We start from the raw sequence: 12960 nt of genomic DNA on the forward strand, positions 1-12960 counted from the left end.
AAGGTTTCTTCTTCTTCTAAAAGGCTTCTTCTTCTTTTAATGTGGAAAAAGCTTCTTCTTTTATTATGGAAACGGCTTCATCTTCTTTTTAAAAGGCTTATTCTTCTTCTAAAAGGCTTCTTCTTCTTTTATTATGGAAACGGCTTCTTCTTCTTTTTAAAAGGCTTATTCTTCTTCTAAAAGGCTTCTTCTTCTTTTATTATGGAAACGGCTTCTTCTTCTTTTAATATGAATTTCTTCTTCTTTTATCATCAAAAGTCTTCTTCTTCTTTAATTATCGAAAAGGCTTCTTTTAATTTATTATCTTCCTTTTTTAAAGCGTAATCTTATTTGTGTGCTCGCTTTCCCCCCGCTTCTTTGTCAAACAATACAAGCTATACTTGTAGAAAGAGTAGGGTCGACTAAACTGACAATAGCGCCACCTCCAATTTAACGACCAAAGGGGAATAACCAGGATCGCTAATAACAAGCGCTGCCAATGGCCCAGTGCGACTAATAAAGAGCGCAACCGAAAAGTGCTTCAGGGCGTCTAATTTGACACAGCGCCACCGGGCACAAACAACCAAAACACTGACGATGTTCTCCTCGTCAGGAAAATAAAAAGAGATAGATTTCTGAATTCGTTCGTTTACTTGATAACTTTCCTAAACGTTTCATATGCGGCCACATTCTTAATTCTTTTAATTTACTATATACAACATTCTATTTACTTCTTTTATAATATTTGAACTCTTGTTTTATATATTTCTCAATTTACTATAATATATATAATCCCTCTTCTCCGCTCTAAGTTTTTATAATTTCCTTTGCTCCTTTTATATAGCGTGCTGCCATCTCTCGTCGATTCCGAGAAACCATTCCTCCTTGCAACTTTCATTGTGTCGTGCGAAACTGGCACGTGACACCAACCAGGAAATTCATTTCATTATAAATCGGGAAATTCTTTAAAGAGATGCATTTACTTCAAGAACATACACATACAAGGGCCTCCCCAATGGCGTAGGGTAACAGCATTGACTTCTAATCAAGGGGTCCCGGGTTCGATACCTGATGGAGGCTCATAGTGGTTCGGATCCGACTTTAAACTGTACGTCCAGTCCCGATTAGCTTATATGTGCATAAAATGGACTTAAAACAATAACTCAATTCAGTTCAAGAACATACACCCCTTCCTCATGCCAAATATACTATGAAACTGCTATATTTTCATGTCAGTACGATGAAACAGCATAGATAACTCCAGCCTCTGTGTGCGCGTCTAAAGTTTCCTTAACGATATATATGAAAGACCTATAACGAAAAATCCTGTTCGCCATTACAATTTATATATCACTTTACAGGCACTTGTTATGCGATCTCCATCTGAACCCTTTGATCTGCCCAGTAAAGCAAACACATTGCAATATGGGTAAGCAACTTGGATGAGAACATCTGATGTTAATTAGTCGGATCAATTGAAATACAATCAGGCGTTATTGATAATTCAATAGTTAACGCAATGGTAATGACAGATATTGCGCCATCTGTAGTGCTGAACGATAACTGAATAATACTGTACTAATGGTACGTATTCCCTGTTCTATCTTTCCCAGTATACTTACATTGTATCTATTAGCTTTGAAGTTAAAATATAAGGTTAAACTATATTAACGATCTTAAATCTGACCTGTAAAATTTAGAATAGATAAATACAAATCAAAATTAACACAGTGGAGCAAATCGATTGGTGTTCACGACATAGAGAGGTTTCACTTTGCCTAACAGCACACTGAAATAATATAGCAGAATGATTAGTGCTGCTTGTATCAACAGTCCTAGGTTCTATCACAGGTGGAACCATCGATATTTCGATGTTGACAAAGATGCAAGTTGTTGATTGACAAATACAATAGTTGCAAGAGATGTAATCATGGAAATGAATAGTGATGCAGAGATGTCACTATTACATTACATATTTATATACCTATGAAGAAATTGGTAGATTTGGTGATGACGTCCAGTAGATGGAGACCTTTTCTAAGCAACCATTCCTGCAGTCGTCAAGGACTTTCTGCATAGCTCGACGTAACATGTCCAGAGAAATCTGGGCGATAATTTTCTCAGGGATCCTTTCGACTCGATCTGTTACAACTGAAGAATGCTGTGGACATGTTACGGCGAGATATACAGGATGTCTCTCGACAACTGCAGGAATATTTGCACAGAAATACTCGTCATCTACTGGACATCACATGAAGCCATAAAACTATATTTATTTTGCTGGTAATTATGCAATAGCAACACCTGCACTATTCATTTCCATGATTAAATCTCTTGCAACTATTTATTCTCTTGTCTATACCATCGTTACAAAATGTCCCATCTTTTTGAGACACCCTTTATTAGAATTTCAATATGTATATGTAAAATCATTCACTGGTTTTCATTTACATTCTGGCGTTATTCCTCTTTTATCGCTATCCCAGGGAAACAAAATAGAAATATAGACGAAGGATGAAAGGGATAAGGAGAAATTGTATGTGAAGAGAGAGAAAGAAAAAGCAGTGAGAGGGAAGAGGGAAGACAGACGTTTGCGAAGAGACACGGAGCACGAAGAGAAATGGAGATGAGAGAGAGAGAGTGAGAGAGAGAGAGAGATAAAAATCTAGACAGAGAGAAAGAAGTAATATGGAAACGAGACAGTAAGATTGTTTGATTAGTTTATTTTACTTCGTTTTTCTATTACTTTTGGCTAATCGCTAAGATGAACATGAATTGCAATGAGTTGAAATCTATGAAAGGACAATCACAGACACGTAAACAGCACAATCCAGGGTGTAGTACTTCTAAGGGAACTTGACATTTAGGTGCATTCCCAAAGGGCCACCCCTTACATCCCTACAAGAGAGTCATGAAAAGAGGGAGTGAAATAAATTTGGAACATTACAGTAAGGGAAAGAGAAGAAGAAGTAGAATGGTACAAGGAAGTAAGTGAAAAAGTGTGAGCGAGAGAGAAGTATAATGGGAACAAGAGATTAAAGCAAACAGAGAGAGAGAGAGAGAGAGAGAGAAAGAGGAGTAAAGAACAAGGAAGTAATGGAGAGAGAGAAGAGCGACACGTAGAATGAGCGAGGGAGAGAAGTACAGAGAATGAAAGGGGTGGAGGGAGAGAGAGAGAGTAAGAAAATAGTGATAGAGGAAAAGTACAGAGACAGTGGGAAAGGGGTATCAGAGAGCGTGTGTGTGAAAGAGAGAGATGGAGAGACAGGCAGAGGCAGAGAACAGGAGAGAAAGGGAAGTGATAAGGAAAAAGAAGGGACAATAAAGAAGTGGTATGAGAAAGCGAGAGACAGAGCTGTGATAAATTAAAAGAGCAGAGACAACGAAGAAGGGGTTTCAGAAGGATGGAAAGATTGTATGGGAGATTGAGACAGAGAGAGAGAAGAGGTAAGGAGATTTAACAAAGACAATGGAGAGGGGCTATCAGAGAGAGAGAGATAAGTACAAGGAAAAGGAACAGAAACAGTGGGGAAGTGGAATCAGAAAGTGAGAGATAGAGAGACAGAGCGAGGGAGAGGGAAGAGAGAGAGAACGGAGGAAAGGAAAGGAGAGATAATAAATAAAAGAAACAATGGAAAAGGGGTTGCAGGGGAGAGAGAGAGAGAGAGAAGTGATAAGGGAAGAGAACAGAAACAATGTTGAAGGGGTATCAGAAAGTGAGTGAGAGTATAGCTCCAGAGGGCAAATGGAGATTCCCTTTCAACTGCTTCAACACTCCTCACGTAGATTCCCTCGGAGCCTTGTCAGCCGGAGATCGCTTCCCTACAGGTGCATGACGTCTCTTAATCTGTAAGTACCGGCGAGAAATCGATGGATTTGCGAAGGATCATCGCCGACCGGAACGGCGTTAAAACCCCCTCTTCGCCGTTAACGACTGTTTCTCGAAAGCGATTTCCGCGCAACACAAACCCGCCTGAAAGCGCCTCATTAAGACAGACTTTAATCACCCGAGCTCCGCAATCTGCCTTCATTAACGTCATTCTCCATTTTCCCGACTCGCAGCCTCCTGGTCTCCGGACGTCAGAGCCAAGGAGCCGAGTGTTGAAGCCATGACAGGGCCTCTTACCTGAGGATACACATAATTGGCAAAGCTTGTCTTGCGGATATTGAGTTTGATGGCTGGCAGAAGACGGGCTTAAATCTATGCGGGAGATCTATAAAATCTTCACTGCCAGTTTCGCTAATACGACCAAGTGAGGCCCCCCTGATTTTCCAAGCGATTTATCGCGCTCTGTTATGTACCATCCGATACCTGGTGCGTTTCTCTTTCCTCGTATTTTGATCCTTTTATGTCGCTTTTCTATCTCTTGAGTAGTTAAGGGGCGAACATGAACCCTCTTGCGTGTACAAGGCCTAACCTAACTCGAGTGATGACGTCATACATTGTAGCATATTATATGCAAACGTGTATTGCGATGTGAAATAACCCAAGGTGGCAGGCGGGTTGATTCCAAGATGACGGATATTAAGATATTATTATAGCAGATTGTGGAATCTAGGATATGTTTTGTGGTTGAATATTTTATAGAATGATCTGAACGGTTGACTCCAAGATGGCGAACGCAGTGATTACAAGATGCCAGTCGAAGTGTCGATTTTAGTGACTCCAACATGGTGAATGGACTTTTTTTATTTCCTTTATTCCACTTCGCTTATGTGCCACTTTTGGCTAATTACGTTGATGGGAATGAGTGATGACGTAGTGAAATTGATGAATGGACACTCACAAACATCCAAGCCCAGACCGGGATTCGAATCCGGGACCCCTAGCGTAACATGGCGAATGAACGGTAATATATTAAAAGTATGAATCAATCTGAAATGGCAAGGGAGTGATTCCAGGATGGCGGACGAGGTTAGTCTATGCCTGGAAAATCTCCCTATTTGTGTAAGTGCGCTCTCTTGTGCAAGCGTGAAATTCTGAGCTAGCAACGTTACAGTAGCGTTGTAAGAGTGGCGGAGAAGTGGTAGAGGGTGTGAGCGATGAAGGTGGAATTTGAAGTGCCTTTTGTAGGAAAGAAGCTTTCGGTATACAGAGCGCTCGCCTTAATCCACAGGTGCACACGGGTTGGTCACGCCTCGTCTGCTAGGATCCCTCCCGAAATATATATTTCTTGATCATAACACGTAAGCATTTAAAGCAAATTTTATGCAGGGCGTCTGTTTTTCATAGCAGTGGCATTCTAGCGTTACATGTGTGAAGGTTCCAGACATAATATTGAATTAAAATATTCATTATGAAGTACTTTGTGTGGTCTGTTAACAAATGAAGAGACTTGAGTATGATGACATAGGATGAAATGCATGAAAAGCATTAACGAAAATGTGTTACATGTATGGCGCTTTAAAAATGTAGGAAAGTTTGACTTGATTTGTCTCCGAAGCATATAGGCTACAGATACTAGTAATTTTTGTTGGTAAAATATGCAAATTATATGCATTCACAAACATTTAAACCTTAATGCAATTATAACAATAAAAATTTTTATGATTCATTTTGCTCTTTACATAGAGTAGGATTACTTTTCGTGGAATGCCCCAGCAAAATAGTTTGTTTTAATCTAATTTATGCTCAGATAGGCCAATGTGGACTGGATGTACAGCATCAGAAACACGGTGTCTCCACCGAGGATCGAATCCACGATTTCTTTATTACAAGATGACAATGCGTTACCACTACGTGATCGGGAAACCGTTACAGGAACTATCTACTTCATGCTGCTATCTTGACAGGTTCTCTCTTTTGGGTCACAGTTCTGAATGCATTATTCTGTGAAATTACAACCGAAATATGGCAATTCACGGACTGCCGCAAAGGTGTAATTAGCTAATTAACTCGAATCCGGAGGCGTTTGAGAACCACGCCGCTGCTTGCCTCATGAAACTCATTCATAAGTTATATAGTCACCCCATCACTCGAATACCAAAACCAAATCCAGTGTAATCAAACGGCGCTTGTAATTTTATTGTCTTCAGAGACTTGTCTAAGGGGATGGAGGCGGATGAACCATTGCCTTTGGTTCAGGTTTCCGTAAAACGATACGGACGCAGTGGTGCCGAGCTCATATGACTCTTGCAGGGATATACGTATGTACTGGGTGAGTCTTTTAAAAGAGGCCCCGTGGAAAATGTGCTCCTTGCATGTAGGCAACCCTGGTACACCGAAGAGAAGAGCGGGGCAGAGAACAGTCCAGGATATGTCATGTCATGTCATGTTGTCGAATATGCTTGGCACCGATATCCTGAACTGTTCTCTAACCCGCTCTTCTCTTCGGTGTACCAAGGTTGCCTACATGCAAGGAGCGCATTTTCCACGGGGCCTCTTTTAAAAGACTCACCCAGTACATGTATGTGTGTGTGTGTGCACGCATTTTATATGCACACGCACACATACACACTAAACTAAACTCCCTGGCGCAACGGCCTCTAAGGGCCAGGTCCTGCCAGAGCTGCTTTTTGCAGAGTGACGGCCGGGATCAGTTCTTCGAGTCCCATCGCCGCTGTTTACTGGCTTTCGTGACCAGAGTCCGCAACATCTTCTTTTCAAGTAGTTCGCCATTTGTGAACTGTCCTGCTACACATGGGTACAGAACGAAGCATTTAAGGTCTGTGTAAAATGACAGATATTCCTCGTTCAAATGATTGTACAGGGTGGGTACTCACCGCGAATTCTGCCTGAATTATTGGCTCCGGGAATTATGCATGAATTCTGCTTGAATTTTTCTCCGTAGACGTGAAAAATTGCAACTTTTATTAATCCAAATCCTATTGTACGAGGGCCGTTTTTCTTGTACTGGCAATATGTATGAGAAAGATACATGAAATAAGATACATACCTGGAATCAATTACAATCGTTCAATGTAATCTCCTGCTGCTGCGTGAACACGTTTCGAAACATCTGGCAATCGTTGGGTGCCATTGATAGCTCCCGTTCGTGCCAGTGTGCGCAGAGATCGTCCTGTGGCCGAAATGATGCTAGGGACGTATGGAAAGCGTTTCCACCTGAGCGGTTCCTTCATCTTGGGAAACAAATCGAAGTCGCAGGGACTTGTGTCAGGAGAATAAGGTGGTACTCCAACACCTCCCAACCCCATTGTTTCAGTACGTTCTGCACAAATTATGCTGTATGACATCTTGCGTTATCGTGGAGAATGATGGGTCCTGATTGCAGGACATGTGGTCTTTTGCGCCTGCGCAAATGGTCGCGAAGGTAACTGACGTAATAGTCTCATTCACTGTAACACCTTGTCGAACACTATCTGCAAGGATAACCCCTTCATGGTCATATGCAACGTACAACCAGAAATTTGATGAATATTCGTTGTTCTTCACGCGTGAACATTGTTCAGGGCGCTATTATACACACACTTCACTTTAACGTCTTCTAACTTCCACACAACAGTACTATTCAGCACCAAACACCTACACACGATCCTTAGTACAAGACTAAAGAAGACCCGATTGTCTTTTGTCCCAGCGACAACTGACAAGCGTATACCAACAGTGTTGCCACTACAAGAAAAATGGGACTCGTATTTATACATAATTATAAATGCCCTGAGGCGAGTCTTTCACAGTTTAGTTTTTATTTTCATCAAGGATGGAAAATAATTCTGTGTGATAAATAAAACAGAATTCTCTCGATCCGATTACATTGTTAGTGTCCTTTGTAGAGCAATCTGACAGACTAAAGATTCTTGCAAGATAAGATATCTTGAAGATTATTAGGTAGATTTGAGTTTGAAATTCTTATACATTTAACAGTTTTATCAGATTAGAATATGTATATGTATATCGTAACATTTGTGACTTGTCTTTGTAGATATGTATTTTGAGTCTGAATATGTGAAATGGCAAATGTAAACTACGGACCTCAAGTGAAATGTTTTAAATATACTGTTTAATTAAATTGAATTAGAAGTTTTGGATACATTGGGATCACACAGACCATTCATATTGTTACTATACTTGTGTGTGTATGTGTGTGGGTGTTGAGAGGCGGTTATACGGGAGGTTGAAATAGAGAAAAATCTGCTTGTAGTCTTGAATTTTATCATGGACTTAGAGTAGCCATCATGTTGTACGTAGTATCATGTATTTCTGTTAATTTTTGGTGAAAAGGGGCCTACCCTATGGCGTAGTGGTAGTGCCGTCGCCTTGTAATCAAGGGGTACCGGGTTCGACACCTGGTGGAGGCACAAGTAGTTCGGATCCCACTTTAAACTGTAGGTCCAGTCCCGATTAGCCTTACTGTGCATAAAGTGGAAATAAAACACCAAATCAATTATTATTGGTGAAATTATGGACTTACAAAATCGACCAATAATTCCTCATCACCGTGTATATTCATTCCTCTATGTCAATTACAAGCTGTGCTTTAGACATCAAAGTTGTAAAGTACCTTTTGCGATACGGTCATATGTGTATATGTGTGTGTGTGTGTGTGTGTGTGTGTGTGTGTGTGTGTGTGTGTGTGTGTGTGTGTGTGTGTGTGTGTGTTTGTTTTCCAAGATTTGAAACCTGTATCTTGTAGGATCTTCAATAAGTTCCTAACAATGGCAATTCACTCTTGACTACAGCGTGCACACTTTCAAACACGTGCAAGTTATGAAGCAAGTCTGGACCGTAGCTTCGACCGAGTACGCAGAGCCAGAAGTTCTCCAAGATGAGAGAGGAAGGAGATAGAAACCGGTGACCAAACACGAGGGCCGTTCATTATCTCCAAAAGAGCAGTAAATGATTGAACAACTTCCCTAAGCAGACTCCGCACTCCTTAGCACGGGGCCGACCTCGTGGCAAACCACAAATTTCCGCTTAATTGCAAACGCGCGGATTAAGTGCAAACCGTGCTTACTCAGCGCTGCGGGGAGACTAACAAACCGCCGAGTTCCTAATAACAACGGCGAACCTGAAGGGGGAACCTTTTAAACCGCACAAGATAATTACAGTGATAACGTTTAAAGTGAGGATAACATATTTGGAACCCCATGACCTCTTCGTTACTTGGCCAGTTTGGAGTTTCTTTCTCTCCCGGAAGCTCGGTGTCCGGGTGCGTTCAGTGGTCGACTTTTTTTCTCGCCACCAAAAGTTTCCGAGTTCGAGTTCCGGTCTGGGCGTGTATGTTCTAGAAATCGACGCTAAATGATGCAGATACATAATTCTCTCTCGTTCTCTTTGAGGAATTCTATAGTATAGCAGGGTAAGAGTGTGCACTTACTGCCGGATTAAAAATTATTGATACTCGAGTTTTGCCTCCCATTAAAATTCAAACAGTAGGGCTACATAAAAACGAGTTACATAAAAATGTTGCTTATTCAATTCTGCGTTTATCTGTGCTAACCAAAATTCTCTTCGAGTATGCCTTATATTTTTTTACCGCCGTGAGAGCAAAAAACGGCCTTTTTTTGGAGTGTTGCAAACGATCGCTCTGTTTGTAATTCTGTATATTAAAAACGGGTTGTCCGATCGTTCTGAAATTGTAGTAGGTTACAGGCAGAAAGGTTTTAAACACAATTATTAATTTTCAGATTTCCAAAATTTGTCAAAAAAAGGTTCTTTTAAATTTTGAGAAAGAGCTTTTTGTTAGTATTGGGTAGTCCTACAAATACAATATTGGTCTGGTTTTGAAGCTCCTTGCATCTGTTTATATACTCCATTATCGTTGTCAATTCACATTGAGAAATCGATTTTATACAGATCTTTATTCAGCGGAGTAAAAATGAGCGCGGAACGTGGCAAAATGGCACACAGCGATGTCCGTTGAAGAGTGAAACTGCGGGCTGGCGCTGCGAGTCACTGCTTGCAGTGTTGCCACTTTCCACGTAGAGCTTTACTTTGCTGAATAAAAATCTGTATAAAATCGGTTTCGCAATGTGAATTGACAATGATAATGCATTTTTAAAACAGATGCAAGGATCTTCAAAACAAGACCAATATTATACGAGGCGCATCCAGAAAGTAAATTTCCCTATTTTTTCCCGTGAAAGTAAACGTAATGAGCCGTGTAAATTGCGCATGCACAGCAGAGCTAAAACGTATCAATCATATGCCAGGCGGACAGATCCCGCCCGGCGCCAGTAGCGAGGGAGCAGTGGTCCGAAGTGGAAGCTCGTATTCCTTCTCCCGCCGCATGCCAGTAGCGAGGCAGCAGTGGTCCGAAATGGAAGCTCGTATTCCTTCTCCCGCCGCATGCGAGGTTCGGTCGGTGATAAAGTTCCTGAATGCACAAAGCATTGCGCCAATTGACATTCATCGTCAGCTCTGTGAGGTCTATGGGCCGAACATTATGAGTAAGCAGATGGTGCGTCGCTGGTGTCGGCAGTTTTCGGAAGGTCGTCAAAGTGTCCATGATGAAGAGCGCAGTGGGCGTCCGTCCCTCATCACTGATGATCTGGTTGAGCTGGTGCGGCAGCGCATCGTAGAGAACCGTCGCTTCACGATTACGGAGTTGAGTAGCCTTTTTCCGCAGATATCGCGATCCGTGTTGCATGAGATTGTCACGCAGCGCCTGCTGTTCAAAAAATTGTGTGCCAGGTGGGTGCCGAAAAACCTGACACCCGAACACAAAATGAAACGTTCAGGAGCAGCACTGACATTCCTGCAACGGTACCATGATGACGGCGATGATTTCCTCGACAGGATCGTAAAGGCCCTTAAGACGTGGATTTCGCACTTCACCCCGGAAACCAAGCAGCAATCAATGCATTGGCGGCATAGAAATTCAAACAGACGCTGTCGGTACAGAAAGTGATGTGCACCGTGTTTTGGGACAGGAAGGGCATTTTGCTCATTGACTTCCTTCTAAGAGGTGAAACGGTGAACGCTGACCATTACTGTGAAACACTAAGGAAATTGCAACGTGCCATTCAAAACAAGAGGCGTGGTATGCTTACTGCAGGTATTGTGCTCCTCTATGACAATGCTCGTCCACATACGGCTCGGCGAACAGCAGCTGTTTTGACGGAATTTGGCTGGGAGTTGTTTGATCATCCACCTTACAGTCCTGATCTGGCTCCCAGCGATTTTCACTTTTTCTCGCACCTCAAGAAATTCCTGTCCTCCGTGAGCGTTTTGGCAACGACGAAGAGCTGATGACGTCTGTCACACGCTGGTTCCATTCACAGGCGGCAGAGTTCTACGACAGTGGGATCCAAAAGTTTTTACCACGATACGACAAGTGTCTCAATTCTGGTGGTTGCTATGTTGAAAAATAGCTGAGCCTTTGCTGTACCTGTTGCCAATAAATGGTTTCCTGAAACTGTGTTGTTGTTTTTTTTTTAAAAAAAATAGGGAAACTTACTTTCTGGATGCGCCTCGTATTTGTAGGACTACCCAATACCAAGAAAATGTTTGGCAAAATTGAAAATAACTGTTTTTCTTTGTTTTGTTTTGTTTAATTTTGAAAACCTGAAAATTAATAATTGTGTTTAAAACCTTCCTGCCTGTACCCTACTAAAATTTCAGAACGATCGGACAACCCGTTTTTTTTTATTTACAGAATTTCAAAGATAGCGATCGTTTGCAAAAATAAAAAATGCCCTTTTTTTGTTCTCACGGCGATAAAAAAATTATAAAGCATACTCGAAAAAACTTTTGGTTAGCATAGATAAACGCAGAATTGAATAAGCTAAATTTTGATGTACCTGTTTTTATGTAGGTCTACTGGTTAATTTTTAATTGGAGCCCAAACTCGAGTATCTATAATTTTTAATCCGATATTAGTTTTTGATTCCAAATATCTAAGCTACCAATGCAGTCAGCTAATAAACCTAAAACAGTTTTCTTTCAGTTTCTCTAGGCATCAGATTAACATTTTGAATACATCTGTTCTAATATCTAATTTTGTAAGGAATGGGAAAAACGTACTTTTGCCCGACAGGAAGAAATTTAAAAACAATGTTAGTTTGCAAAATGATTTTAAAATTTGCACTGTGGCACCAGTAACTCATTTAAAATTAAGTAGCAAATGTGTGTGGAATATTACTGATTTCAGACACTTGGCCATTTCTTCTGAGAAATCTTCCTTTTGCGGAGTGGTATGGTTTCGGCAGGAAAGACTGATTTTGATGCTCGTTGATGAATCAGGCACAGAATCCGATTCAGAATCTTAAACATTTAGCACAGATGCAGATTGTACAGTTCATTGCGCTAACTTCTCCCTACTGTGATATGCGAACTTTTATCCCCACAAAACAACACGCAGCCCGACCCTGTGGCCGAGTGGTTAGCACATCGAGCTGCCTCGCCAAGGGTCCCGGGTTCGAATCCCGGTCGGGCTTGGTTGTTTGTTAATGTCCATTTATCAATTTCATCATTTCATCACTCATCCCCATCTTCGCAAATTAGCCAAGAGGCACAAAATGCGAAGTAAAATAAACTAAATCAAATCAAAAATCAAATCAAATCACAACACGCAGGATTGTTAAAGTTCCAGAAATTTTAAATAAATTCAATTCCGGTCCAGGAGAGAAAATCAGCAAGCATAAATGGGTTCTGGACCGTAAAGAACCTTTTTATCTGTAAGGTATTTCAATTCGGTCCAGGAACCTTTTTACCACATCAATTTAAATAGGTCCAGGAATCTTTTTGCCGGCTCAATTTAAATACAGTCCAGGAACCTTTTTTCAGACTGAATTTTAATTCGGTCCATGAACCTTTTTCCGGCCCATTTTAAATACGGTCCAGGAACCTTTTTTCGGCCCAATTTAAATACGGTCCAGGGAACTTTTCCCGAAAAAATTAAATACAGTCCAGGAACCTTTTTCCGGTCCATTTTAAATACGGTCCAGGAACCTTTTTTCGGACTAATTTAAATACGGTCCAGGGACCTTTTTTCCGGATCAATTTAAATACGGTCCAGGAATCCTTTTTCCGAATCAATTTAATGCGGTCCAGGGAACTTTCTTCAATGAAACAATACG

The sequence above is a fragment of the Lepisma saccharinum genome, chromosome 1 (genome assembly GCF_977018435.1).
Source record: "Lepisma saccharinum chromosome 1, izLepSacc3.1, whole genome shotgun sequence".
Lineage (NCBI taxonomy): Eukaryota > Metazoa > Arthropoda > Insecta > Zygentoma > Lepismatidae > Lepisma > Lepisma saccharinum.